This window comes from Pongo abelii, chromosome 6, assembly GCF_028885655.2.
Source record: "Pongo abelii isolate AG06213 chromosome 6, NHGRI_mPonAbe1-v2.0_pri, whole genome shotgun sequence".
Lineage (NCBI taxonomy): Eukaryota > Metazoa > Chordata > Mammalia > Primates > Hominidae > Pongo > Pongo abelii.
Window position 1 is genome coordinate 115,453,430 of NC_071991.2, and position 26,890 is coordinate 115,480,319.

General features: G+C 37.1%; 1 long non-coding RNA gene across 2 annotated transcripts in view; it reads left to right on the plus strand.

The window, feature by feature from the left end:
• Positions 1–26,890, plus strand: part of LOC134761787 (uncharacterized) — a 117,310-nt gene that overhangs the window by 50,698 nt on the left and 39,722 nt on the right. For both annotated transcript variants that reach the window (XR_010140920.1, XR_010140921.1), the window contains exons 2-3: positions 5,070–5,111; positions 5,251–5,388. This is a non-coding gene — a long non-coding RNA (uncharacterized LOC134761787). The remainder of the gene's footprint in view (positions 1–5,069; positions 5,112–5,250; positions 5,389–26,890) is intronic.

The window sequence follows — 26,890 nt, forward strand, 5'->3', positions numbered from 1 at the left end:
CTGGAGGTCCACTCCAGACCCTGTTTGCCTGGGTATCACCAGTGGAGGCTGCAGAACAGCAAAGATTGCTGCCTGCTCCTTCCTCTGGAAGCTTCGTCCCAGAAGGGCACCCACCAGATGCCAGCTGGAACTCTCCTGTATGAGGTGTCTGTCAACCCCTGCTGGGAGGTGTCTCCCCATCAGGAGGCACAGGGGTCAGGAACCCACTTGAGCAGGCAGTCTGTCCCTTAGCAGAGCTTGAGCACTGTGCCGGGAGATCCACTGCTCTCTTCAGAGCCAGCAGGCAGGAACGTTTAAGTCTGCTGAAGCTGTGCTCACAGCTGCCCCCTCCCCAAGATGCTCTGTCCCAGGGAGACGGGAGTTTTATCTATAAGACCCTGACTGGGGCTGCTGCCTTTTTTTCAGAGATGCCCTGCCCAGAGAGGAGGAGATTCCTATTGTTTTTCTGCTGTTGCTTCTAGGATTTGACAGGTTGTATTTCAGTAAAGAGTAATAAACACCCAGAAAGAAGACAGGAATATTTTACCTAGTGCTTCACTGAAATCAGATTCAGTATATTTATCAATAATTATTCACTGAGGCTATCCTGTCCTTGATTTGGAGCTAGTGAACATGTTGTATATGTGACATAGAATAATATTTTAACTAAAAAATAAAAATCATAGCCCATCAACTGGATTTTTTGTCACAGAAACCTGATATATCTAGGGAATTATCAATATGTGGATACTTTGGTGTCAAGCATTAAACATAACCTATTTTGTTAACCACGTGAAAACATTAAACTAGTACACATTTTATTTGGCATGTTATCATCCAGTGACAAAAAATATTAAAGAATCTTAGTGGAAGGAGTTATATATGACAAACAGGAATAATAATTTAAGACAAACAATAAAGATAGATATACGTTAGAAAATCTCTCTTAGTCCACTTGAGCTACTATATAAGAAAATACCATAGACTATGTAATTTATAACGAACAGAAAATTATTGCTCACAGTTCTAGAGGCAGGGAAGTCCAAGATCAAGGTTCCAGCAGATTTCGTGTTTGATGAGGGTTTGCTGTCTGCCTCATAACATGGCACCTTCTAACTGTGACTTCACATGGTGGAAGGGGCAAGGGAGATACCTTGAGCCTCTTTTATTGGAGTACCAAAAATTTATGAGAGCGGGGCCCTCATAACTTAATCACATCCCAAATGCTCCACCTCTTAATACTATTGCATTGGGTTTTAGGTTGCATCCTATGAATTTGTGGAAACACCAACATTCAGACCATAGAACTATCTAAAATAACACAATTGTGGTAATTACCTTTTTGGCCAAAATATACTTTTAAAGTAATAAGAAACCAGTTGGTACTTAGGTCAAATTATATTTCTAAAAGTTAATAGCTTAGATGATTTTTATTGTGTCATATACAAAAGTTAAAAAATTATATTTAGTTACTTAAGGCTGATGCTTTAAAAAACAAAACTATGTGAAAAGAATCCACTCTTCAGAATGCATTCTCGTGTTGCTAATGAAAACTTTGCTGTCATAAATAAAAGGAAACAAATATATATATAAAAGAGAGCTTTTCTTCACAAGTTTTATTTGACCTTTAATAGAGTCAGGAGATGCTATTAACATCTAAGTAGTTTTAGAATTTCAAGAATAAAGGGATACTCTCTGACTGCAGCCTTTTTGTATTTTTAATTCCAAGGCCTGTGTTATGGTGTTCACATACTGATTAAAGAATTAGTTTTTCCATTTTTCTGCCAATCTTGTAAGCAACAACTTGAATGATCAAACAGATGGTAAATATAAATATTTAATATGCAGAATTTTATGTAATCATTTGTATTAATATTTATCTAGCACTTTAAGTTTCCAACTCCCTTTCGTGTTAGTCATTTCCCCAGCATCCTGGTGCCCGTGAGTTTAGGAGCTTTGTTTCTTGCTGGGGAGGCAGGCACGAGCATTGAGAAAATGGACTGGGGTGTTGGGCATCTGAACTTTCTTCTTTTCTCTTTGGTCTGGAAATATGATAAAAGACATATCTAATATCTTTTGCTTATTTGAAAGAATTATCTAATCCCTTTGCTAGATTTATGTTATGTTGATTGGGGGGAGAGGGAGGAAATGCATGATATTTAGACTAATGGCATATCAGTTAGGGGCTGGGCTATTTGAAGGAGAAGTGTGAAAGTTTAACATAGCCTTAGCACTTATGATGTGTTAGGCTATAAAACCCAAAGTTAATAACACTGCCTTCTGCTGTTGGTTCTATTCAGCTCTCATCTTACCCTTCTGTGACTGGAAAGGGGTCTGGATGCAGACCCTAAGGGAGGGTTCTTGGATCTTGCATAATAAATGATTCAGGGTGAGTCCATAGAGTAAAGTGAAAGCAAGTTTATTAGAAAAGTAAAGGAATGAAAGAATGGCTACTCCATAGACAGAGACTCTGGTTGCCCATTTTTATGGTTATTTCTTGATTATATGATAAACAAGGGGTGGATTATTCATTCCTCCCCTTTTTAGATCATATAGGGTAACTTCCTGACATTGCCATGACATTTGTAAACTGTCATGGTGCTGGTGGGAGCGTATTAGTGAGGATGTCCAGAGCTAACTCTCATTGCCTCCTTGGTTCTGGTGGGTTTTAGCCAGCTTCTTTACTACAACCTGTTTTATCAGCAAGGTCTTTATGGCCTGTATCTTGTGCCATCATCCTGCAACTTAGAATGTCTTAACCATCTGGGAATGCTGACCAGTAGGTTTTTAGCCTTATTTTACCCAGCACCTATTGAAGATGGAGTTGCTCTGGTTCAAACACCTGTGGCACTTCCAGTCTTGCCTACTTCAAACTGTTCCCCATGCTGCTAACGCATAGCTACTGAGCAGATCCCTCTTAATGCAAATATATTATTTACTCCACTATTAGAAATTTTGTTATAGGCTGTCTGTAGCCTACAAGAAAAAGGTAAAACATCCAAACCACCCCTGATCCATCTAGGCCCCCAACCTCACTCAGCTCACCAGCTACCTCATAGTTCATGCTGTATTAATGAGACAGATATCTCTAGGACTACTTCATACCTCCACACTCTTGCTCCCTGTTCCTACTTCCCAGAATACCCTCTTCCCAGAAAACCTTTCCCATACCCCAGTTGATTCTAAGTACCCTTGTGAAGAAAACCAGAATATTTTACCCCAAAATGTACTTCATTGGCATGTTTTAATATGGCTATTCAGAGGGGCTGCAAAACATAAACATAGCCTTGAAAAGCTACCTGGTTTGTGGGAAATTTGCATCTGTAGAGGAAATCTACGTTAGTGAAATGAAGTAAACAACAGATGAAAACAGGCTTTCTCTGAGGTCCCCCTTGGATCTAGGAAAGGTTAACTCACAGAAAAAAGAGACTCAAAGTCTCACACTTCTAAAGGTCTGACAGAGAAGCCTTACAAAAGCTACCATCTATTCTTTTTAGGACAGCTCTGAGATTACCTGAAATATTTTCATGTGCATAACAAGACAGCTTTTGCTTGACATACTTTCTTCCCTTTACTCTCTCATAACCTGTAATACCACCTTTCCCTGTCCCCAGGACCTCCAAGCCGCTATTCTTTCTGTAACCAGAGGGTGTAATGAAAACTTCAGTTATTTGACCCCTCCCTTGAGCCTCATACCTTGTAGTATGGCTCCCATGTCCATAAGCCCACTAATAAATTTGTAAACCTTTCCTTTCCACGAATCTGTCTTTTGTTACAGAGGTATCCCAGGTAAGAACTTATGAGAATTGAGAAAAGAAATTGCATATTTTTTTTTCTCCCCTTCCATGGCCCTAGGCATCCATAGACTTCTTATTCATTGGCAACAACAGCATGTTTGATAGTCCAGGCCTCAGACTGGGTTTGATTCTATAGTCTGTCCTTTACGTTCTGGATAACCTTAACTTCTTCAACCTCCTATTCCTTATCAGTAAAATAAGGTATTTATAATAATAGTACTTGTCTCATAGAGGATTCAGTGAGTTAATACTTATAAATTGCTTTGACATTGTGCCTTGTACATTGTAAACATGTAATAAATGTTTCAATTACAATGATGCCATTTTCTATTGTCAGTAATTATGATTGCTATAGCGTCTTTTGCATTATGATTTCAACATTATCTTTTCCATGAGTTTGTTTTCCTACTAGATTAATTCCTCCTATAAGGCAGTATTCATTCCATACTTATGTCTGAATCCTCAGAGCTGTGCATTGAGCCTCTTTCATAATAGGAAGTCAATAGATGTTACATGCTTACGAGATTGCCAGCTTATCGTCTAAATTAATATTAAAACATCACACTCTGGACTTTGTAGAATGGCTAAGAAAAGTGTTTCTTCATAGGCTAGAGGTTCAGATTATACGTTTGTTACAAAACTGGCAGGTTTGTATGCCCGTTCTGCAGAAACATATCAATATACTGAGACAGTGGAGATTGCAGCAAAGAAAGAGTTTAATAATAGCAAGACCAAAAAGCAAGGAGATGGGAGGAATCCTCAAGCCTCAAATCTGTCTCCTCAAGGGATGCTGCTCAAGGATCTTTAAGAGGATTGTGGAAGGTGAGGGGCTGGAAAGTTGAGGTTGTTGATTGGTTGAGGAAAGGGGGATAGAATCATCAGAATGTGGATATTGCATTCTTCCGTGAGTCAGTTCCTTGCTGGGCCCTTCAGACAAGCAGCTTTTATTAATATGCAAAATATAAAGGGAAAATTTAAAGTTTATTATTTTATTTGTTTTAGATTTTACCTATAAAACAAACAAACAAACAAAAAGACACAATATCCTGTGACAAGGGGTACATAATAAACAGCAACTAGCTATAAGAAAGTGGGCCAAAGAGCAAGCTGGCTTAATAATTACTGCTGATTTTGCCACAAGCCCAGCTAGATTTTTTGTTTTTCTTAATTGATTTTATATAGTTTTCTTAGGGGTAGTTCTGTGTTCAGGTACATTTCTAGTACTTTCAGTGTAGTCTCTGTTGAGTGTTCCTGGAGTTTGTTTCTGACAGCCATTTTCTGTTTTCTCCATAGGTACCAGGCTCTTGGAGCCTTTCATTCTTCAGCATTTGGAAGGTACTTAAATATTTAATTCCTGTTTTTGAATTTATAATTAAATAGTAAAACTATTTTATTGTGTGCAGATATTGATGATGTTATTTATGTATTTGGTTTATGTTTTTGTTTGTTTATTTATTTATTTATTTTGAGGCAGAGTGTCACTCTGGTAACCCAGGATGAGTGCAGAGGTACAATCATGGATCACTGCAGCCTCAACCTTCTAGGTTAAATCAATCCTCCCACCTCAGCCTCCCAAGTAGCTGGGACTAGAGTTGCGCGCCACGCCATCTGGGTAAGTTTTAATTTCTTGTAAAGACAGAGTCTTGCCATGTTGCCCAGACTGGTCTCAAACTCCTGGACTCAGCTGATCTCCCTGCCTTGGCCTTCCAAAATGTTGGGATTATAGGTGTAAGCCAGAACACCCAGCCTATGCCTTTGTTGAAATTCTGAAAGCAGAATGGCAGAAAGTAGCTTTAAGTGAACCAAAAGAAACGATTTTTTTCTTATTTTTTATTTTTGAAGATCTCAAAGTTTGTAATTTTTTTCTTAACCAAATGCAATATTGTTAAATAGATGGTGTTTCTGAATATAACTTTTAGTAAGTTATCTTTAATAGTTCTGTTTCCTTAGTAAGATGAGAGGTCTTCAATGACAAATAATTTTCTTTTAATCTTGGTAGGACTTGTCAGTTCTGTTGGCATAAACATAGAGTTTTAAATTGAAAACCAAGATTGTTTACTAGATATAGATAGAGGTTTACTATAAAATTCTATTATCCAAGACTTCTAAAAGATTGATATATCTTTGGTTATTATTAATACTCCCATGTCTGCTCTTATAGTTTTCTTTTTTTATTGCTTAATGCTTCACTTTTCTTACTTTTCTCTGGAAAAGCATTCAGTATGTAGTATTAGAATGCATAACCTTGTGAGCATGTTTATACCATCTAATTTTTTAATATTGTGATGAATGATTAATCATAAAGGGTTCATCTTTTTTATCCTATGCAATAGCTAATGTATCCATGATTTAATACTTTGAAGGTTTTTGGAGGGATGTTTATTAGAAAGTGGAAATGTTTATTTTTTTTAAATCCTTATTCTAAGATTTAAAAAATCCTTTTGCTCATGCATATGAGCCCTCTCTTCTGTTTAAGACTCAAGAGGACTTCAAAAAGAAGTGTAAGTGTTGAGGAGTTTTTCCTCTACTCATCTTGGGTTCATTGACTGGGACTCTGAAAATTAGACAGACAAAAGTCGAATTAACAAGAGAAAAACAACAACAAAAAAAGCTAATAAGAAGCTTATTAGCAGGCATTATGCAACTGGGGGTACTCAGTGGATGAGTAACCCAAAGAAGGGGTTAGGACTTGGGGAATATGAATCATCTTAACAAAAGAAAAATACATTTGTAGAGGAATTACAAGGGAAAGAAAAATGCTTCCGGTTTTTAGGGACAGCAGCTGTGAGAAGGCAAGTATATGGTAGAAACCAATGAAAGAAGGTTATTTTAGCAAGGTTTGCTACATAGATTCCAGTGGTGCTTTCTCTATTCTGACGAGTTTAGAACTGTCTCCAATGATTAAGAATACTCTTGCTTTTTCTGATAGAGAGGGGAGGAAAAGCAGATTTTCTTTGTTTCTATTCCTCAATTGCTCTCAACTCAAAGTAATGCTGACAGAATGTGTCCATACTGAGTAGTTTCAATAAATGGCATGTATTTTTAAATACACAGAAACACACACACACGTTTGTGTGTGTTTGCATGTGCATACAGGTGTAAAACACACAAATCAACCCCAATACTTTGAAGTCAAGAGGAGGATCCACAAAGAATTCAAATAACCTATTGAAATTGCAGGAGAAGGTGAGAAATTTCTTCCCTCTCTACATTGTCTCCACATAATTATAGTTAATGCTGTGGTACTAAAACTCAGCAAGGGGTTAGAGCAAGAACTTTGGAATTAGGCTGCTGAGAGTTCCAGTCCTCTTTCTTGCCATTTCCTGAGTGTCATCTTGGGCAAATTATTTCAATTTTTGTATCAGTGTACTAACCATATTGACGCAGTATATTTTTGGTGCCGCTTCACCAGCTGGAGACCTCTGTGGCCCGTGATATCCCTGCCCGAGCCCTGCTCAGCCCTTAACTTGCTGCTGGAGGTACCCTGCCCACTTGGCTATGCAGGCTGTGTGTAGCTTGTGCCCTGGCCTGGATCTCATGCTCAGCCTGCAGCTGGGCTCGGTGTTTCCCAGCCCACCTCTGTTACAGCTCATTTAGTCCCACTGCCCCACTCTGGCCTGTGGCTCCAGGGCTGGTCCAGTGCCACCACTGCTTCCTGTTACATGGGGCAGCTACCCCATGCCAGCAGAGGGCAGAGGGTCACAGTGTTACAGACTTTTTTGTACTCATGTTTGGTGGGTTCCAAGTTCTTGTCCTGCCTCCAAGAGGAATGAGGTTACACTGACAACCAAAGGGTGAGAAGGGTGGAGAAAAGTTTTATTGAGCAATGGAACAGCTCTCAGTGTAGAGGGGACTCAAAACAGTAGTCATCCACTTGAAGGTGGGTAGTCCTCCCCACCCAAAGTCAGGCAGTCCCTCTGTCAGTGTGCCTGGGTCTGGGGCTTTTATGAGCTCAGAATGGGTGAGTGCATGGTGATTGGTTTGTGAGTAAACAAAAAAACCTAAAAGGCACCACTCAAATGTGGGCATGATAATGTTAAAAAACCAATTAGGGAAGGGGAGGTGTATGCAAAATAGGTGAAGTGTAGGGATCAATCAGAGGAAAGCATGCCAAATGAGAAGAGAGGTTCTCAATCCAGTCCATAGGTTTATCTGAGACTTGTAGCTTGGCTACAGGCTTTAAACTGTCCTTGGTTTGAAGGTGTGGTTTCACTGTGGACCTGCCCCATCTGCCTAGGGATTTTTCTGTCTCCTGCTACTATCAATATTAGATAGTTGTAAATAATGTTTCAGAAGTTGTTGGTATATGGAGTCCCTGAAATTAGAAGCAAGATTTAAGAGTTCTGGGAAAGATCTTATTTTAATCAACTCTATCTCACTTAAATGGATTAATTTTAAAAAGGCAGGAGAAAGGTTTATTGAATGCTCTAGAGAGAGTGACTTGCACTAATCCTTCGTTTCATTCAACACAATTCTCATCCTTTATTAAAAGCAGAATAGCCTCATGGTCTGCTTGTCCTCCAGATAGGAGTGGCTTGTATATGACTGATGTTTCTTGGGATCATGAATATAGGACTTGCTCCCGCTCTGGGTCTAAACATTAGAAGACCAAATGGCTTGGCTTCTGTGGTCTTAGGTTTCTTCTAAATAGGAAGAGTGTGCTAACAGCTCTAGTCACAATTCACGACCAGGCTCCTACATTTAGGCTCCTTGCTCCCTTGGTGTTATGAATCTGAAAGATAATGCATCTCCCTCAAAGTTATGTGAGAAGTGAAACCTTTTACTGAATAATTTTTTTCTTAAAGAAGAAGAGATCTATTATTGACTTGGCTGTTTTATCTTACTTATGCAGTCTAGACTTAGTAATATTCTTAACCAACACTTTTTTTTTTTGGTGGAGCAGTATGGATTTATCTTTACTTTCCTCTAGTAGTATCAAAAGCTAACATCTAAATGTAAAGATATTAAATATGACTCAATTTCTTTTTTTCCAAGGAAAGATGTCACAATATTATTTTAGAAATTCTCTATATAGATTGTGAGAAAGCCTATAGAAATGTTTACCATATAACAATTCAATCAATACTATTTCTGTGTTCCTCATGACAAGTGTTGTTAATTCATAGTGAATTTCTCTCAATTTCAAGGTCTAAGGTAAAGACCATGTCCTTGGAGAAAAAAACATACTATAGTCTAGCTGTCACTATTAAAACAATTTGTTGGACCAGCTGAAAATTTTCATTAATTCACCTTTATAAGTATATATTAAGTCATTGTATTTTTGTCTTAATAATACTTGAGGTAAAGGTAGTTGATTTCCTACATAACCTTATTTAAGAAACAGATGGGTTCTATTATTAGTGGATTGTAATAATAAGAAAAAAACCCACTCATCACTTTGAAAACTAAAAATCAATCCTGAATATTGAACTAAAAATTAATAAAATGTGATATTCATTAGAAAATGTTTTTTTACTTTGAAACTGCAAATAGTCTATGTAAATTTCTTCTTACACATATGGAATATTGAAAAAGCAAGCAACACTTATGACTATATTCAGGAGCTTTCACTTGTGATTAATAACAAAACAGTATTTTAATAAATAAAATATTTATGTACTAAGGTAAAATAGACTTGAATATATAGATAATCCAGCTTCACTGGCACTAGTGTTATATTTTAAAGTAATATTAAAGATAAAATATGTATGTTTAAGCCAAATACCAGAAAACATCATATAAATTATTTTTTATTATAAACATTTTGACATCACAAGCTTAGAGTAGAAATTCTTTTTCTATTTATCATTTCCATTCCTTTCCTAGGATGAACACTTTATATTTTTCATTACATTTGTGTAAGAAATTCTCAGACTATTCATTCCTAGCAGATATAACCTAACAAGAAAAACGTCATGAATCAAATGCATGGTGACCTCAGGCTGCAGCTTGTCTTGTGTTACTGTCTTCTGAGGGAGAACAAATCCAAGCATCTTAACTAGATTTATAGACTTCTGTTGACTCACCACAGGGATGTTTTAGAAGGTCTCAGAGTATGGTGGTTTTGTGATAACCAGCTAAAGAAGTTATGGCCTGTCACAATTTGTGCTTTAAGTAAACTCCAATTTGTTGTGTGTATATCAAGAGCAATACTTTAATACTTGATAGCAGTAGGAAACATTGTAGGTACACTCACCACTTCTCTAATCTCTAGATTGGAGCATCATCTCTTTTCTAGTTTCTGGAACCGTTGAATGAACACGTCAAGAATCTCTGGTGTTTAAACCTCAGATGTTGTGGTGCATGCAAAGAATTGGACACTTGAACCGCTTATGGTCTACTTGAGGAAATGTGCTAGGTTATTTTGGTAGCTAGAAACAGACCCAGGTTATCTTGAATAGTAAAACTGTGGTTATATTGCATATGAGAATGAGGACAAGAATGTTGTACAGAAATAAACCAGAGATCATAGACACTAGAAAGTACTTGAGGCTCCAAGAAAATCTAAGAAGCTTTAGCGTTCATCAGTAGGAGAGCTTTCATTTCCTGCACTGAGGAATATACTCTTCCTCATTTCTGCTTCTACTACAATCATTTGCTTCACTCTCTATTATAAAAACTTCTTTTATCTATTTCAGTTTTGGCTTAGTTTTAACATACACATAATCATATTTTTACTTGTGGCCCACTATGATACTGATATTTCATGACCTTTCTTTCTGTGCATATTTTCAGCTCCTCTTATCAGCTCTTTAAGTTCTTCTATAGCTTATGCTTAGATTACCAAGAGAGGGAGAATCTGAATTACCATATAATCCAAGAATTTGACTTCTGGGTATATATGCAAAAAAACTGAAATAGAAATGTTGAAGACATCTCCATGTTCATTTCTGCATTATTCACAATAGCCAAGATATGGAAGAAATGTTAGTATCCATCAATGGATGACTGAATAAAGATGTTGTGTTACATACACACAATGGGATACTATGCAACCTTAAAAAAGAAGGAAAGACTGTCATTCGCAGGAACATAGATGGAGCTGTAGGACACTCTCCTTAGTAATATTCTTAGTAAAATAAACTACGCATAGAAGAAATACTGTATTTTGTCACTTACACGTGTGATAGTCTTTCTGCTCCTTAGCTCAGCTAGGTCCAAGTTCTTTTCTCATGAACAGGAAGAAATAGGCACACGGACACTGGAGAGCAAGTGGAGTAGAATTTATTAAGTTAAAGGAAAACTCTCAGCAGAGAGGGGATACAGGGGGTGGTTCCCCTACCCGAAGGCAGGAAGGCTTTTCCTGTGTGGCTGGGGCCTCTTATGGACCTAGAATGGGGAGTGTGTGCTGACTGGATTGTGAGTATGCAAAAAAGATTGAAGCGAAGACACTACTCAAAGGTGGGCATGGCAGTGTAGAAAACCAATTCGGAAAGGGTGGGTGTACGTAAAATAGGTGAAGGATGGGGAACAATCAGAGGAAAGCATGCCAAAAGGGAAGAAAACTTCTCAATCTGGTCTGAGGATTTAATTTGTAGCTGGGCTTTCAGGCTTTAAGCTGTCTTCAGCTTGGAGGTAGGGTTTCACTGCAGACCCACCCCTATCTGCGTAGGCATTTGGCTGCCTCCTGTCTCTCTCATGTGGGATCCAAAAAGTAACTCATAGAATCAGATAATAAAGTAGAGGAATGAATCAGGGAGGGGTGAGGATGGCGGGATGTAGATCAAAGAGTACAAACTTTCAGTTAGACTGGAGGAATACATTTTACTAATCGATTGCACTGCATGTTAACTGAAAGTTAATAAGAATGTATTGTATATTTCAAAACTGCTAAAAGAATAGATTTTTAACATTTTCACCATAAAAAAAATTTGGCTAGGTGATGGATATGTCAGTATGACAGAATGTTTCTACAATGTACACATAGATAAAAACATCACATTGTACTCCATAAGCATAAACTAATTTTATAAAAAGACAAACAAGAAATCAAGGATTATAACTTACAGCTCTGAAAAAAAGCACCCAAAAACTGAAGAAACTACCGAGGAAATGCTAAGCACAGTGGATAAAAAAATGCAAATCTGAAGCTATTTTTCTTGAATTTCAGAGTTCTAAGGATGAATAGAAGACTATTGATTTTCTAGAAGGCCAAATTAAGGCCACTACCAAAGAAATACATATTGGAATGGGATCAGATTTGTCATTAGCAACACTAGATGCTGAAGACAACTGAGAAAGTCTTTCAGAGCTTAGAGGGAAAATAATTTTTAACTTAGAATTTTAAGCCTAGCAAAACTGCAATCAAATGTGAATAAAGAACACAATTATACTCAGACATCTAAGTATTTGGAATACTTACACACCATACAGTCCTCCCCTTCTTTCTTTAAGTTACTGAGTATGAACTCTGGCAAACACAATTATAAATCAAAAAGTACCACAATCAGTTTTCCACTTGGGGATATAGAGAGATGAAAAAAGTGTTCCTACTATCTTTTTAATCATCACCACCATCATCTTCCAATGGACAAACAGTAAGTTTATGACTTTGGAGTGCTGAGATTACAGAGAAACCAACTTCCTGACAATTTAAAGAGACACTCCTGACTTCAGGGATGGAAAAACCATGAGCATTGGTTTACTGGGAAAGATATAGCCAGATATAGGAAAGAAGAGTTTAACTAGAAAGAGTGGTAAAATGCTGGGGGCTAATCAAGGCTGTACTAATGAGAGAGGACATTTCATCCTATTGCATGTTTTTTTTTCACTCCATGAATCTTGCTGGGACTCAAAGCAAAGATTTGGACAACTTTAAAAAGTCTCCCTTATGGTAAAAATCTGGGTGGGGAAGAGTAGATACTGTGTGGAAGGGGCACTAAACTCTATCAGAGCACTTTTCTTCGAACTCTGTAGACAGGAGCCTTAATCTATGGAGACAGGGAAAATAAAACACTTTTGCTATTAAGACACTGGTGAAAACAGATTGCAGTTGGGGAAGAGAACTAGAAAAACCTGTCTCTAGTGAAGGGGCAGGGAAATACTTAAATTACCAACAGGGCAAACGTATTGAGGTAAGGGACATTGAACCTGGATAAAACAAGTTTAATCTTAATAAAAAAGACTACCTTGAACTCCTTACCACCAGGCTAAGAAGTGTTAAGTAGCAATTAGTTTGCATGATACACTCTGAGGTGAGCAGAGAGTGATGACTAATAGCTGAGGGTGAGCCAGACATTGAAAAACAAAACCAAACAAATCAGACGCTGCTTTTTAAAAGATATTTCTAGAAAAATTTAAAGACTGTGTGCAATGAGGGTAACCATTGCAGAAACAAACCTCAAACAGTCCATCTCCTAATTAGATTACCTGAAGCTCCGGCATTAAAGGGATAGCAGAGGAAAAAATGTGCCCAGTTTCAGGGATAAAAAGTTGGTTACCTCAGTCTCTACTGTCCTGCACAAGATACCTGACAAATTTGCAAAGCATATGAAAAAACAAGAAAAAAAATGCATCAGAAGAAAGAAAATGACTGTAAAAATTGAACTAAGATGTGATACAGATATTTGGATTATTTTAAAGAAAATTTAAAATAACTATAATTAATATGTTAAACACTGTAATGATGGTGTTATGTCAATTATCAGGTGATTAATTTCAGTAGAGAAATGAAAACTAGAAGAAATAATAGAAATGCTAGAAATGTAAAACAGTAAGGAGATGAAGAAAGTCTTTTAAAGGTTCATTAGGAATATCAAGACAGACAAGGAAAGAATCAGTGAACTTGAAATTAGGCCTATAAAAAGTTATTCAAACACAAACATAAAATGTGGAAAGAAGCAAAAAACTAAACCCAAAACTCCAAACAGCATTCCAGTGAGTTTGGACAGTATCAAATGACCTACTATATACATGATTAGAATTTGAGAAGGAAAATAGAGAAAGAGAACAAGAAAAAATGATATTTGAAGAACTACTGGCTGGGTTTAAAAAAAAACCTATTAATGATAGGCATCAAATGATACATCAAAAAGATTAGATTGTAGACAGAGAAATCTTCAACAAACTATTATCAGATAGAATCCAGCAATATAAAAAAGAGATACAACCAAGGGCAGTTCATCCAATAGATGCAAGACTGGTTCTGTATTTTAAAATCGAAGCATATACATGATGAGGCACACACATATAGATATATATGTGACAAAACCCAAACTGAGGAACTTTTTACAAAATACCTGACAGTTAAGCTTTAAATAAGTCAAAGTTATAAAATACAAGGAAGCCTTAGGAGCTATAATAGGTTAAAAAAGAACTATGGAAGCTGAAAGCAATGCTGGATTCTGGATACTGGAACAGAAAAAGAATGTTAATGGGAAAACTGGTGAAATCTAAATAAAATCCGCAATTTAGTAAATACTGTTCGTGATGGTTAATTTAAAAAAAACTCAATAACTGTATGGGTACAGGAATCTTTGCTTCTGATATTTTAATGCATCCATCACCTGAGTAGTTTTATGCAGTTGTGATGGTTAAACTGGGCTAAGGAATGTTCAGATAGCTGGTAAAAACGTTTCTGAGTTGTTTCCGGAAGAGATTAGCATTTGATTCAGTATACCAAGTAAAGATCCACCATCATCGATGTGGGCAGTCATCTCTCAAACCATTGAAGGTCCAAATAAAACACAAAGGCAGAGAGGAAGGGTGAATCCTCTCTCTTTTTGAGCTGGGATATCCATCTTCTCCTGCCCATGGACAGCTGAACTGGTCGTTACGCCTTTGAACCCTGGGACCTGCATCAGCAGATTTATCAGACCTACTGCCTCGGACTGAGAATTACACCATTGCCTCCCCTGGTTCTCAGGATTTTGGATTTAGACTGAATTATGCCACTGGCATTTCTGATTCTCCAGCTTGCAGGTGGCATTTTGTAAGACTTGTCAGCATCCATAATCATGTGAGCCAATTCCCATAAGTCCCCTCTTACATAACTCTACATATCCTATTGGTTCTGCTTCTCTGGAGAACCCTGAGTAATACAGTATTGTACCAATGTCAATTTTAAAATTTTTATCATTGCATGGGATTATGTAAAATGCTAACGTTAGAGGATTCTAGGTGAAGGATATACGGGAACTCTGCACTATATTTGCAACTCTTTTCTAAGTCTAAAATATTTAAATATAAAAATCTAATTGCATGTAAAATTGCATGTCAATTATACCTTAAAAGAGCTGTCAAAATTTTTAAAACTTGAAAAGGACTATAAGCTTTCTGGGAAATAACTAGATGAGTTAATATAAGTACCAGGAAACTCAGACCCAATTAGGAGATCAGAAGATTTGGGTAGAGAGTTCTCCAGGGATTAAAGGAGATTTAATAGAATGTAGAATGATTGAGAGCTTAGAAAAAAATTCAGAGATGATAAAGAGATAAGACAAGGATAATCCATTTAAACTTCATGCTAAAACTTTCTCTTTTGTGGAGCACAGGAGTCATAGTCTTGGACCTATATAGTAGGAAATATAATTTTAGCACTTTTCTTTGATAGGGAGAAAATTTATGTACTTATCAATCTCCACCTGACTGACCCTTGCTGGCAACATCAGCTTATCAAATGAGAAGTCAAGGGGTTGTGGTTTTCAGAATAAGAAATGTAGATTTACATATCTTGTTTGAATTTGCTTACTCGATCAATCAGAGCAGTGACAAAACAATATTAGCAGAAGAAGTAGATGAAAGAGTGTGGGGAAGATCATCCTTATTTATCATATTAGAAACTCAATAGCCTATACATGAAAGCCAACTACACGATAAAATTTAGATACAAAACTGTTTAGGAAAGAGATGTTAACCACCTAAGGAACTAGAAAAGATAAAGAAAAGTTTGAAAAAATGATGGAGAATGTGAATTAGATAATCAAGGAAAGGGGAAGTTTGAGACAGTGACTTGTAGTTCTTTCTATGATCTTTCCATGAACTTTAACCACATATTTCCATGTTATTATATTTTTTGAAATGTTCTGTCAATATAGTTATAACCTATTAGAGCCATTAAAACAGGTGTGTGTGTGTGTATTCTCTTTTCTTTCATATATATGTGTAGGTATACATACACATATATGTATAAATGTACATATATATACACACACATATATATGAAATGGAATAATATACATTCCATATTATAAATTATCAGATATAAAGCTAATTCACCGGTAATTATTTCTAGCAGTAGATTCAGGGATTCAAGTGATAGCTGTATTCAAGTTAATTATTTAAGAAATGACTTTTTCCCCTAGACTCAAAGCAACACATTGGTAGCATATTTTCTTAAATTGAAAATCACCCATCTTCCATGTCTAGTGCTTAATTGAACACAACTAAGCAAGTTCATTTAATTGAAAGTCCCTTGAAAATCACTTGTTTTATTGAACCCTCTTAAGTTTATAATTGAAAAATAATGCAGATGAGTGATTCTTTTAGAAGTAGATTCTAGTGAACAAATTTTGAGATCATTTGACATCGAAGCTGAGAGTGTGATTCTTTTGGTATACTATGCACTCATATCAACAAAAAAGTTAATTTACATTATAGTATTGAATAATTGATTAAGAAAGAAGTTTACATAATTTTTATCCTAAATAGTTTCAGGTCAAATACTGTTCACATTTTCTTGGCCACTCAGCAAATGATATTTTTAGGAAAGAAGTCAATGATGTTCAGAACTGAATTTGGATGCTACTTGACAGGATTTCATTATGGACAGAAGATCTTGACAAATATTTTAGTTAACAGTAAGAGAGAAGAATTTGAAACTAAAAACACCCCTCATCTAAGTTCTTAAGGTAATATGGCTACCAATGATGGAACATTAATGGATCTGCATAATTTACTGGTGGTGAGCCAATCTCTGAAGCCCAGCTGCTGCTGTCTCTGATATTTATTCAGAGAGACCAGAGAGACTCTTGCCCAGCTTTTTTGGCTCTCCCTCAGACTGTCCACTAGATTTCTGGTAGGATCACTCGATTTCCTTGCCCTGAAGATCACCGCTTGAGTGATGAACTTCAGCAACATCTCTCAATAAAGGTCTAGTAAATCTCCCTCTGGCTTCACTCATTGTGGCTTTGGGTCAGAGACCTTTCCCTTCCACTAGATTTCCAACTGGAAAGAGGAATGGCAACCATGAGCATGGGCTGGGAGCATTAGTAGATGTATTTGACTCCTTTCCGCCATCCACACACTCTGGCCTCACTTTTTCCATTTCTTTTCTTTCCAAGAGGAGTGATTGCTGGAGCCAGACTTGTTCAAATCCCAACTCCATTGCTTACTAGCTATGTGTCTGTAGAGAAGTGTTTGTCTTTTGCAGGGGTTAGTTTCTTTATCTGTAGAGTGTGAATAATAATTGTATTTCTTCATAAGGTTCTTGTCATGAGTAAATGAGATTTTACATGTAATGTGCTTGGTTAGTATGGTGTTTGGTGTATAGCTGGCATTTTGTGAATGCTAGTTATTATTATTTTACTTTTTCTTTTTTCTTTCTACTGCCCAAAATACTTAGTGGGATGTAATGTGAGAGAAATAGACATGCAGATCTAAGAGGAAATATTGACAATATAAGCCTGAACAATGTGTCCAAAATGAAGCTCTGGGATTAAATAGGTTGCCAGCCTATTCTAAAATTAAAATAACAAAATGCTATACTTCTGTGGCTTACCTCTATACTAAAATATATGTTTCTAGATGCGTACTTACAAAATATTCATTATAATGTGGATTATAATTTTTACAGTTATCTGGCAAAATCTGTGAAGAGGAGGTGATCATATTACCTTGTACTTGAAAATAAAAGCAGAGGGTTCTCAATTCTGTTTTGCTTCCTGAGACAGCCAAAATTCTCTTCTATATTTCTTGAGGAAGTCTTTCTCAATAAAGTTTAGTCCCTTATCTGCCATTGATCCGGAATAAACTGCTAACTAGCATTCACATAGTTAAATTGTTTTCTGAAATCTGTGACGATTTTGTTGAAGCACTATTTGGTAGTGTTATTTTTTCCCTCCAAGTCATTTTTGTCAAAATGTGCTTCAATATTCTCTTTGATTGCAACTGAAATGCTCACACAGTTTTCCTAAGATGCTGTCAATGTAATTTTGTAGTAAATAACATTATAATGTCAATGTATAACCAAGAAGGTGATACAATGTCAAGGATACACTCAGCATGGCTATATCATCAATTCAATGGAAAATGCATATTTATTCAGACCTTAAGATGTCAGAATTGAATCTTGCCCAAGTGTTATATTACAGAGAAAAAAAAAAAAAAAAGAAATCAAGCCAGAGAAAACTTTATTAAAATTCTACTGAATAAAGGAAGTTTCAGGTTGTAGCACTCAAGGTGCCTTCAGATTATAAAATGCTATCATATCTCCCATGGCAACTGTGGAGGACTCCTCCAACCCAAATTGCAATGCTTGATGTTCTGGGACCTAAGGAATTTTATGGAAGTAATTAAAGGATTCTCCCGCCATGATTTACTGATAGTACTAGAGAACTTCTAATTTCATGAAGAAGGCGAGGTAGTTACAGATGCTCTAATTCCGGGTTCTGCCCACTGTGATGACCTTCTTCTTCCAGCCTGCCCTTCTATTTAGGTACTAGAAGGATGGAATTGAGATCTTGGACCTAACATAGGCCTCTCTATGTGGAGAAAAGGACTGCCTGTGTGCTCTTCTGGTATACATTTAGTTGATTTCTGGATTTCTTTTATTATAAATTCATTCCTTTGGGTTAAGCTTTTAAAATGTCATTTCTACTGGGGAGAGTAACACATCAAACTTTGATGAAGTTGATTGAAGTGCTCTTCAAACTATGGTCAATGGATGCCATACATCTGAAGTCTCTGAGTTGTTGGTAGAAAAACAAGATTCTTTTCTGACTCTTTCTCAGATGCCCAGAGTCAGAATATCTGGAGATTAATAGTTATTTTCTGCCTATAAGAGTGTCCTGAGAAGGCCCAGCCACCAAAAGGCATACCTTTTCTCTGGGCTAAGAAATACCTAGCTATTAATCATCCTGGCTCCAAGTCTGGTGCTCATTGTTTTTTCTCTGCTTGGTGTATACAGTACTGTCTTTCTATCTTGAGCAGTGTTTGCTACTCAGTATTTTTCAAAGATCCTTTGAAAGGGCATTAAGTAGATAAAGATCTTTGTTGCTTCTTTGCACCAGCTCATCTAATTTCTTGCCCAGGCAGACAGAGAAGAAGCATCCTTACAGCTTCCATATATTTTATATTTCATTCTTATGAATAAGTAAAGTAACTATATAATTTATTGTTTCAATTGGGTTACTCTCAAGAAAGAAAGGGAGTGCTACTAATTGTTATGCTGGGCTGGGCTGTTGGAGAAAATTAAGACTTTCAGACGAGCCTAGATATATGGTCATCTTAATTCTACTTACTTAAAACAGTAATAACAATCAAACTTTACCAATGTATTGTAAGTTACCAATCACAGCCTTTTATCAGTTTTTTTGATGGAATATTAATGTAATGCCTTTTTAGGAGGGCAGTTATAATTTTCCTGATGTTATCCGTTTCCTCCTTCATCTTCCCCCTACTCACAGCTCACTTCCTTAAGCCTATGGGGTTTTCTACATGAGGTCCTTGGGCAGAAGCATCAACAGTATCTGAGAACTTGTTGGAAATGAACATTCTTGGCTCCATCCCTGATGTGCTAATTCAGAAATGTGGGAATATAGCCCAGTAATTAGTGCCTCCAAGTGATTTTGATGCACACTAAAGTTTGTGAACTACTACCTGGGACTTCTAGAATTCTTTTCCTTTTGTCCAATTCTCCACTCGCCTTTAATTCTCTTTTTCCCTTTTGTATAATTGAACTTGTGATATTATTAGTTCTGTTTTTCTTTTATTTTCTTTTTAATTTTTGTGAGTATAGAGTAAGTATATGCATTTGTGGTGTACATGAGATGTTTTGATACAGGCATGCAATGTGAAATAATCACATTATGGAAAATGGGGGATCCATCCCCATAAGCATTTATCCCTCATGTTACAAACAATCTAATTACACTCCTTTAGTTATTTAAAAATGTACAGTTAAGTTATTATTGACTATAGTCACCCTGTTGTGCTATCAAATAGTGGGTCTTATTCATTCTTTCTATTTGATTTAGTACTCATAAACCCACCTCCCCCAGAGTTCCTCACTACCTTTCCCAGCCTATGGTAACCATCCTTCTACTCTCTGTGTCAGTGAGCTCAATTGTTCTAATTTTTAGATCCCACAAATAAGTGAGAATATGCAATGTTTGTCTTTCTGTGCCTGGATTATTTCACTCAACATAATGATCTCCAGTTGCATCTATGTTGTTGCAAATGGCAGGATCTCATTCCTTTTTTATGGCTGAATAGTAAACCATTGTGTATATGTACCACATTTTCTTTATCCATTTATCTGATGATGGACACTTAGGTTGCTTCCAAATCTTGGCTATTGTGAACAGTGCTGCAACAAATATGGGAGTGCAGATATCTCTTCAATATACTGCTTTCCTTTCTTTTGGGTATTGATATGGTTTTGCTGTGCCCCCACCCAAATCTCAACTTGAATTGTCTCTCCCAGAATTCCCACATGTTTTGGGAGGGATCCAGGGGGAGGTAATTGAATCATGGGAGCAGCTCTTTCCCATACTGTTCTCCTGATGGGGAATAAGTCTCCTGAGATCTGCTTTTGCTTCTTCCTCATTTTCTCTTGCCACTGCCATGTAAGAAGTGCCTTTCACCTCCCTCCATGATTCTGAGGCCTCTCCAGCCATGTGGAAATGTAAGTCCAATTAAACCTCTTTTTCTTCTCAGTCTCACATATGTCTTTGTCAGCAGCATGAAAATGGACTAGTACAGTAAATTGGTACCAGTAGAGTGGGGAGTTCCTGAAAAGATACCCGAAAATGTGGAAGTGACTTTGGAACTGGGTAGCAGGCAGCAGTTGGAACAGTTTGGAGGGCTCAGAAGAAGACTGGAAAATTTGGGAAGTTTGGAACTTCCTAGAGACTTGTTGAATGGCTTTGACAAAAATGCTGATAGTGATATTAACAATAAGGTCCAGGCTGAGGTGTTCTCAGATGGAGATGAGAAACTTTTTGGGAACTGGAGCAAAGATGACTCCTGTTATGTTTAGCAGAGACTGGTGGCATTTTGCCCCTGCCCTAGAGATTTGTGTAACTTTGAACTTGAGAGAGTTGATTTAGTGTATCTGGTGGGAAAGATTCCTAAGCAGCCAAGCATTCAAGATGTGACTTGGGTGTGTTAAAAGCATTTAGTTTTAAAAGGGAAACACAGCATAAAAGTTTGGAAAATTTGCAGTCTGACAATGTGATAGAAAAGAAAAAGCCATTTTTTGGGGAGAAGTTCAAGCTGCTGCAGAAATTTGCATAAGTAGCAAAGAGCCTAACGTTAATCCCCAAGACCATGGGGAAAATGGCTCCAGCCCATGTCAGAGACCCTCAGAGCAGCCCCTCCCATCACAGGCCCAGAGGCCCGGAGGAAAAAGTGGTTTCATGGGCTGGACTCAGGGTCCTCATGCTGTGTGCAGCCTAGGAACCCTGTGTTCCAGCCACTCCAGCCATGGCTGAAAGGGGCCAATGTACAGCTTGGGCTGTGGCTTCAGAAGGTGGAAGCCCCAAGCCTTCACAGCTTCCATGTGGTGTTGAGCCTGCAGGTGCACAGAAGTCAAGAATTGAGGTTTGGGAACCTCCTCCTAGATTTCAGAAGATGTATGGAAATGCCTGGATGCCCAGGCAGAAGTTTGCCAAGGGGTTGGGGTCCTCATGGAGAACCTCTGCTAGGGCAGTGAGAAAGGGAAATGTGGGGTTGGAGCCTTCACACGGAGTCCCTCCTGGGGCACTGCCTAGTGGAGCTGTGAGAAGAAGGCCACCATCCTCCAGACCCCAGAATGGTAGATCCATCGGCAGCTTGCACCATGCCCCTGGAAAAGCCACAGCCACAATGCCAGCCTGTGAAAGCAGCTGGGAGGGAGACTGTACCCTGCAAAGCCACAGGGGTGGAGCTGCCCAAGACCATAGGAGCCCACCTTTTGCATCGGCATGACCTGGATATGAGACATGGAGTCAAAGGAGGTCATTTTGGAGCTTTAAAATTTGACTGCTGTGCTGGATTTTGGACTTGCATGGGTCCTGTAACCCCTTTGTTTTGGCCAACTTCTCCCATTTGGAGTGGCTGTATTTGCCCAATACCTATACCCCCGTTGTATCTAGGAAGTAAATAGCTTGCTTTTGATTTTCCAGGCTCATAGGTGGAAGGGACTTGCCTTGTCTCAGATGAGACTTTGGACAGTGGATTTCTGGGTTAATGCTGAAATGAGTTGAGACTTTGGGGGACTGTTGGGAAGGCATGATTTGTTTTGAAATTTGAGGACGTGAGATTTGGAGGGGGCAGGGGTGGAATGATATGGTTTGGCTGTGTCCCCACTGGAATCTCAAGTTGAATTGTATCTCCCAGAATTCTCATGTGTTGTGGGAGGGATTCAGGGGGAGGTAATTGAATCATGGGGGCCAGTAATTCCCGTGCTATTCTCATGATAGTGAATAAGTCTCACAAGATCTGATGGGTTTATCAGGGGTTTCTACTTTTGCTTTTTCCTCATTTTTTTCTTGCTGCCAACATGTAAGAAGTGCCTTTCACCTCCTGCCATGTTTCTGAGGCTCCCCCCGCCATCCATGTGAAACTGTAAGTCCAATTAAACCTCTTTTTCTTCCCAGTCTCAGGTATGTCTTTGTCAGCAGTGTGAAAACAGAATAATATAGGTATATACCCAGCAGTGGGATTGCTACATCAAATGGTAGCTCTATTTTTAGTTTTTTGAGGAACCTTCAAATTGTTCTCTATAGTGGTTGTACTAATTTACATTCCCACCAACTGTGTATGAAGCTTCCTTTACCTCCACTTTCTTGCCAGTATTTGTTATTGTCTTTTGGATATAAGCCATTTTAACTGGGGTGAGATGATATCTCAGTGTAGTTTTTATTTGCATTTCTCTGATGATCCATGATGATGAGCACCTTTTCATATGCCTATTTGCCACTTATATGTCTTTTTTGAGAAATGTCTATTCAAATTTTTGCCAATTTTTTTTAATCAGATTATTAGATTTTTTTTCCTATAGAGTTGTTTGAGTTCCTTGTATAGTCTGGTTATTAGTCCTTTGTCAGATGGGTAGTTTGCAAATATTTTCTCCCATTCTGTGGGTTTTCTCTTCACTTTGTTTATTATTTTCTTTGCTCTGAAGAAACTCTTTAACTTGATGTGATCCTATTTGTCTTTTGCTTTGGTTGCCTGTGCTTGTGGGGTATTGATCACGATGCTTTTGCCCAGACCAATGTCCTGGAGATTTTCCCCAATGTTTTCCTCTTGTAGTTTCATAGTTTGAGGTCTTAGATTTATGTCTTTGATCCATTTTGATTTGATTTTTGTATATATTGAGATATAGTGTACTAGTTTCATTCTTCTGCAAATGGATATTGATATGGTTTGACTGTGTCCCCACCTAAATCTCATCTTGAATTGTAGTTCGTATAATCCCCATGTGCTATGGGTGGGGCCTGGTGGGAGGTAATTTAGTCATGGGGGGGTTACCCTCATGCTGTTCTTGTGATAGTGAGTGAGTTCTCATGAGATCTGATGGTTTTATAAGGGGCTTTTTCCCCTGTTGCTCTGCACTTCTCCTTCCTGCCACCATGTGAAGAAGGATGTGTTTGCTTCCCTTTCTGCCATGGTTATACGTTTCCTGAGGCCTCCCTAGCCATGTGAAACTGTGAGTCGATTAAACCTCTTTTCTTTATAAATTAACCGGTCTTGAATATGTCTTTATTAGCAGTGTGAGCATGGACTTATACAGGTATCCAGTTTTCCCAGCACCATTTATTGAAGAGTTAGTTACTTCCTAGACACAATGGGTAGTTGACATTCTTTTTGTGTGTCTGCAAGTTGTTATGAGGTCAAATTTGATATTCACTAAAGATTTTTTCATCTTCAAGTAGAACCATAAAATATCATATTCTGTCTTTGAGTTGCTCCAATGAATATCAGAGCTCTAGCTATTGTTAAGACAATTTCATCTAGTAACAAATTCAGACTAATTTTGTCTTAAATTTGGAAACATTCTTTTTGTGCCATGAATCCTTCCATATTTAAGGCCAAATTCTTATTTTATACCTTTCCTTTTACCATTAAAAGGAAAGGTATACGTTTTTGAAATAAAGCCGTTACCAAAATGGCTAAAATTCAAAAGACTCACAATTATTGACAAGGATGTGGAGCATTGGGAAGGCTCATTCAATGCCCATCAAGACTAAAACATATAGATCCATGCATGTTCCTTTAGACATACATATATACAACTTAAATAGTAATATGAATTGTTTAAATTGCAAAATATTTCCCAGCTGCCATGTACAAATGTTGCAAATACTGCCGTAATTTGTGACTATCTCTAGAAACACAATTGTTTCCTGAGAATGTGGTAACCCAAACAATTTTCCGAAACAAAATGAGAAGCAAGAAAATGGACACTTGGCACTATTAGAAAATATCCCATGCAAGAATTCATTTCATTGATGCTTTTTGTGAGGACGGATTTGACATTAACAAATTCGTTTTTCCTCTTTCCTAAACGTTTCAACACTCAAATCTTCTCAACAGTTCTAATCACCTGTGTTAGCAATAGCACGATTTTTAAACCTTTATGGCGTTTAAACTCAGTTGTCTTTTGTTTTGAAGATACACGGTCAAGTGATAAGGAGAATAATTTTCCTCAGAATTGAACAGTGTTTGCCATGAGAGCAGAGTTATTGGCTTTTCTGAATCAGCCTGAGTCCTGTCCTGGAACCTGAGTGACTAAGAATTACAGATAATAACTGTCCAATTTTCATTCTAGTAAGAGAAGAGTTTATACCAAATAATTTAAATAGCAGCTAAAATCCAATTATAAAAAGTTTCATGGTAATATCCAGAAACTTTCTTTATATGTAAGTTTTATTGTACTGTAGATTATCTTGAGCTTCCTTAAGAGAAATGGTCTGCAATCTGGGGCTATCAGTATTTACGAAACAAAACCAAAAACCTAGGTAAAGCACCAAAGAGCATACAGAATTGAAGTTGCCACATAGGTGTTGCTCAAAATGTTTTATATTTGTTTAAATTTGAAACTGCAATTTTTGTATAGTAGCACTTCTAATTTTGGTCTATGTTGAATTAGCTCACTGTTCTGCAATGTTGAGGCAAACAGATAATGATCCCAGAGTTTGAAGAATATAAAAGACAAACACGAAAACAAATTATCTACAGTATCCATAAATGCTGCATTCTTAGCCCTTTTAAAAGTACAATCCATTGGATCATTTTTCAAATAGATTAGAACTTTCAATAGGTAAAAATTACTAAATTGTTTGCAAAATTATTTTTTTCAACATTATGCTGATATTTATCTATAGGGAAATGTGCCAAAGATTAGAGATCAGACTGCAGTTGGTGAAAGTGTTTCTTATCAAAATTATTTAAAGATCTTCTGGCATAAATATGGTCTGATATTCTTACTGTTGGGGCAGAGATCAGACTACACTTGTGAAAGCATTCCTTCGTGAGTGATGAAGAGCTGATAGAATTGGTCAGAGTTTCGTTACTCTGCTGGGAAAGTTTGTTTTGACAGTGTTGATGGACACCATGGATTGTAGGTTTCCTAAAGGATAAAATGAGCCTGGACTTGATTTTTAGCAAGCAGATTGAAAAAACCCACCGTGCTGCCGTCTCTACTTTCAAATTTGATTAGCTGTGGGATAATTACTATTTCAACTTCTTACAGTATTAACAGTTATCAGTTTATATTTTGAGAGGGTTTTTCTGTTAAAATAATAGTTCAAACACTGGGAAATTTAGATAGAATGACTGTATCTACTTGGCTATTAAATACAAAAATAACCTTAGTTAATGTTATTTAAAATTGCCTCATCACAGTTTCCTGGTTGACAAAGTGTGTATTAAAATAATAGTGCCTTCCTTATAGGTTTGTATGTGAATCAGGCAAGTCAGAATTGTGCCATACACCTAGCACACACTCAGTAAATAATATTGTTTATTAAATTATTCAATTTTAAATAGTTTTGGACTTTTCAAGCAATGCTGAGTAATTTTTTTCTTTGTATAATGTCCTTTTAAAATTTTGGAGGGGGCGTTTATGAGTTTTTTGGCGTACAAAAACTGATTCACAGAAAACAGTCTCAGATATGAAGGAAGGCAGGTTGATTATACTAGATGGGATGAGATATGATATCCTGATTAGTAGGAAACCAAAAAATGGTTAGTTCTGTTTCAAAATTCATTTGTCTGGCTGATTGGCATGTAGACATAAAAAATGGTCATGAACTGACTTGTTCACTTTTCAACTAATTTAAGGATTATAAAAACTTAATGACCACATGCTGTTAAAACTCCATTTAGAAATTAGCAATTGATTATGTGGCACATTGCAATTCTTAAACTCTCTTCATTAGTAGAGAGTGTAATCTAATCACATTTGCAGAGCTAAAACTATGCCTTTGGATAGATAGATAGTCTGGAACCAGGAGACTTGGTCCTCCCTGATTGTCAGGGTAAAATACTTACCTCTATTCAGCGTCTCATAAAGGCCTTTCTTCTGTGATCTCAGAAACTCATCTAGGCCAAGGTGTTAATGGCTTAATTATACTTACCAGGACTGTTTTCATTTGAAAGGAAAAAAATCCTATAAACACAACAGTGATTGAATAAATAGCAGCTTAGGAAGAATTTCAGTAACCTAGAGAATAATTTTTTTTGGAGGTTGGATTATTAAATAGATAACTGCTTATTCGTTCTTTCTCTTTCTGTATATATGTATATAAAATGTTTACATATAGATATACATAATATATACACATATATATCATGAATATGTGCTATGATAAAATGTGTATTTATATGTATGCATATACCTTCCCAGCCCCCAGCCTCTACATATTTATAGTCTTTGATCATTCTGGGGATTCCGCTGAATGTTTGAATGT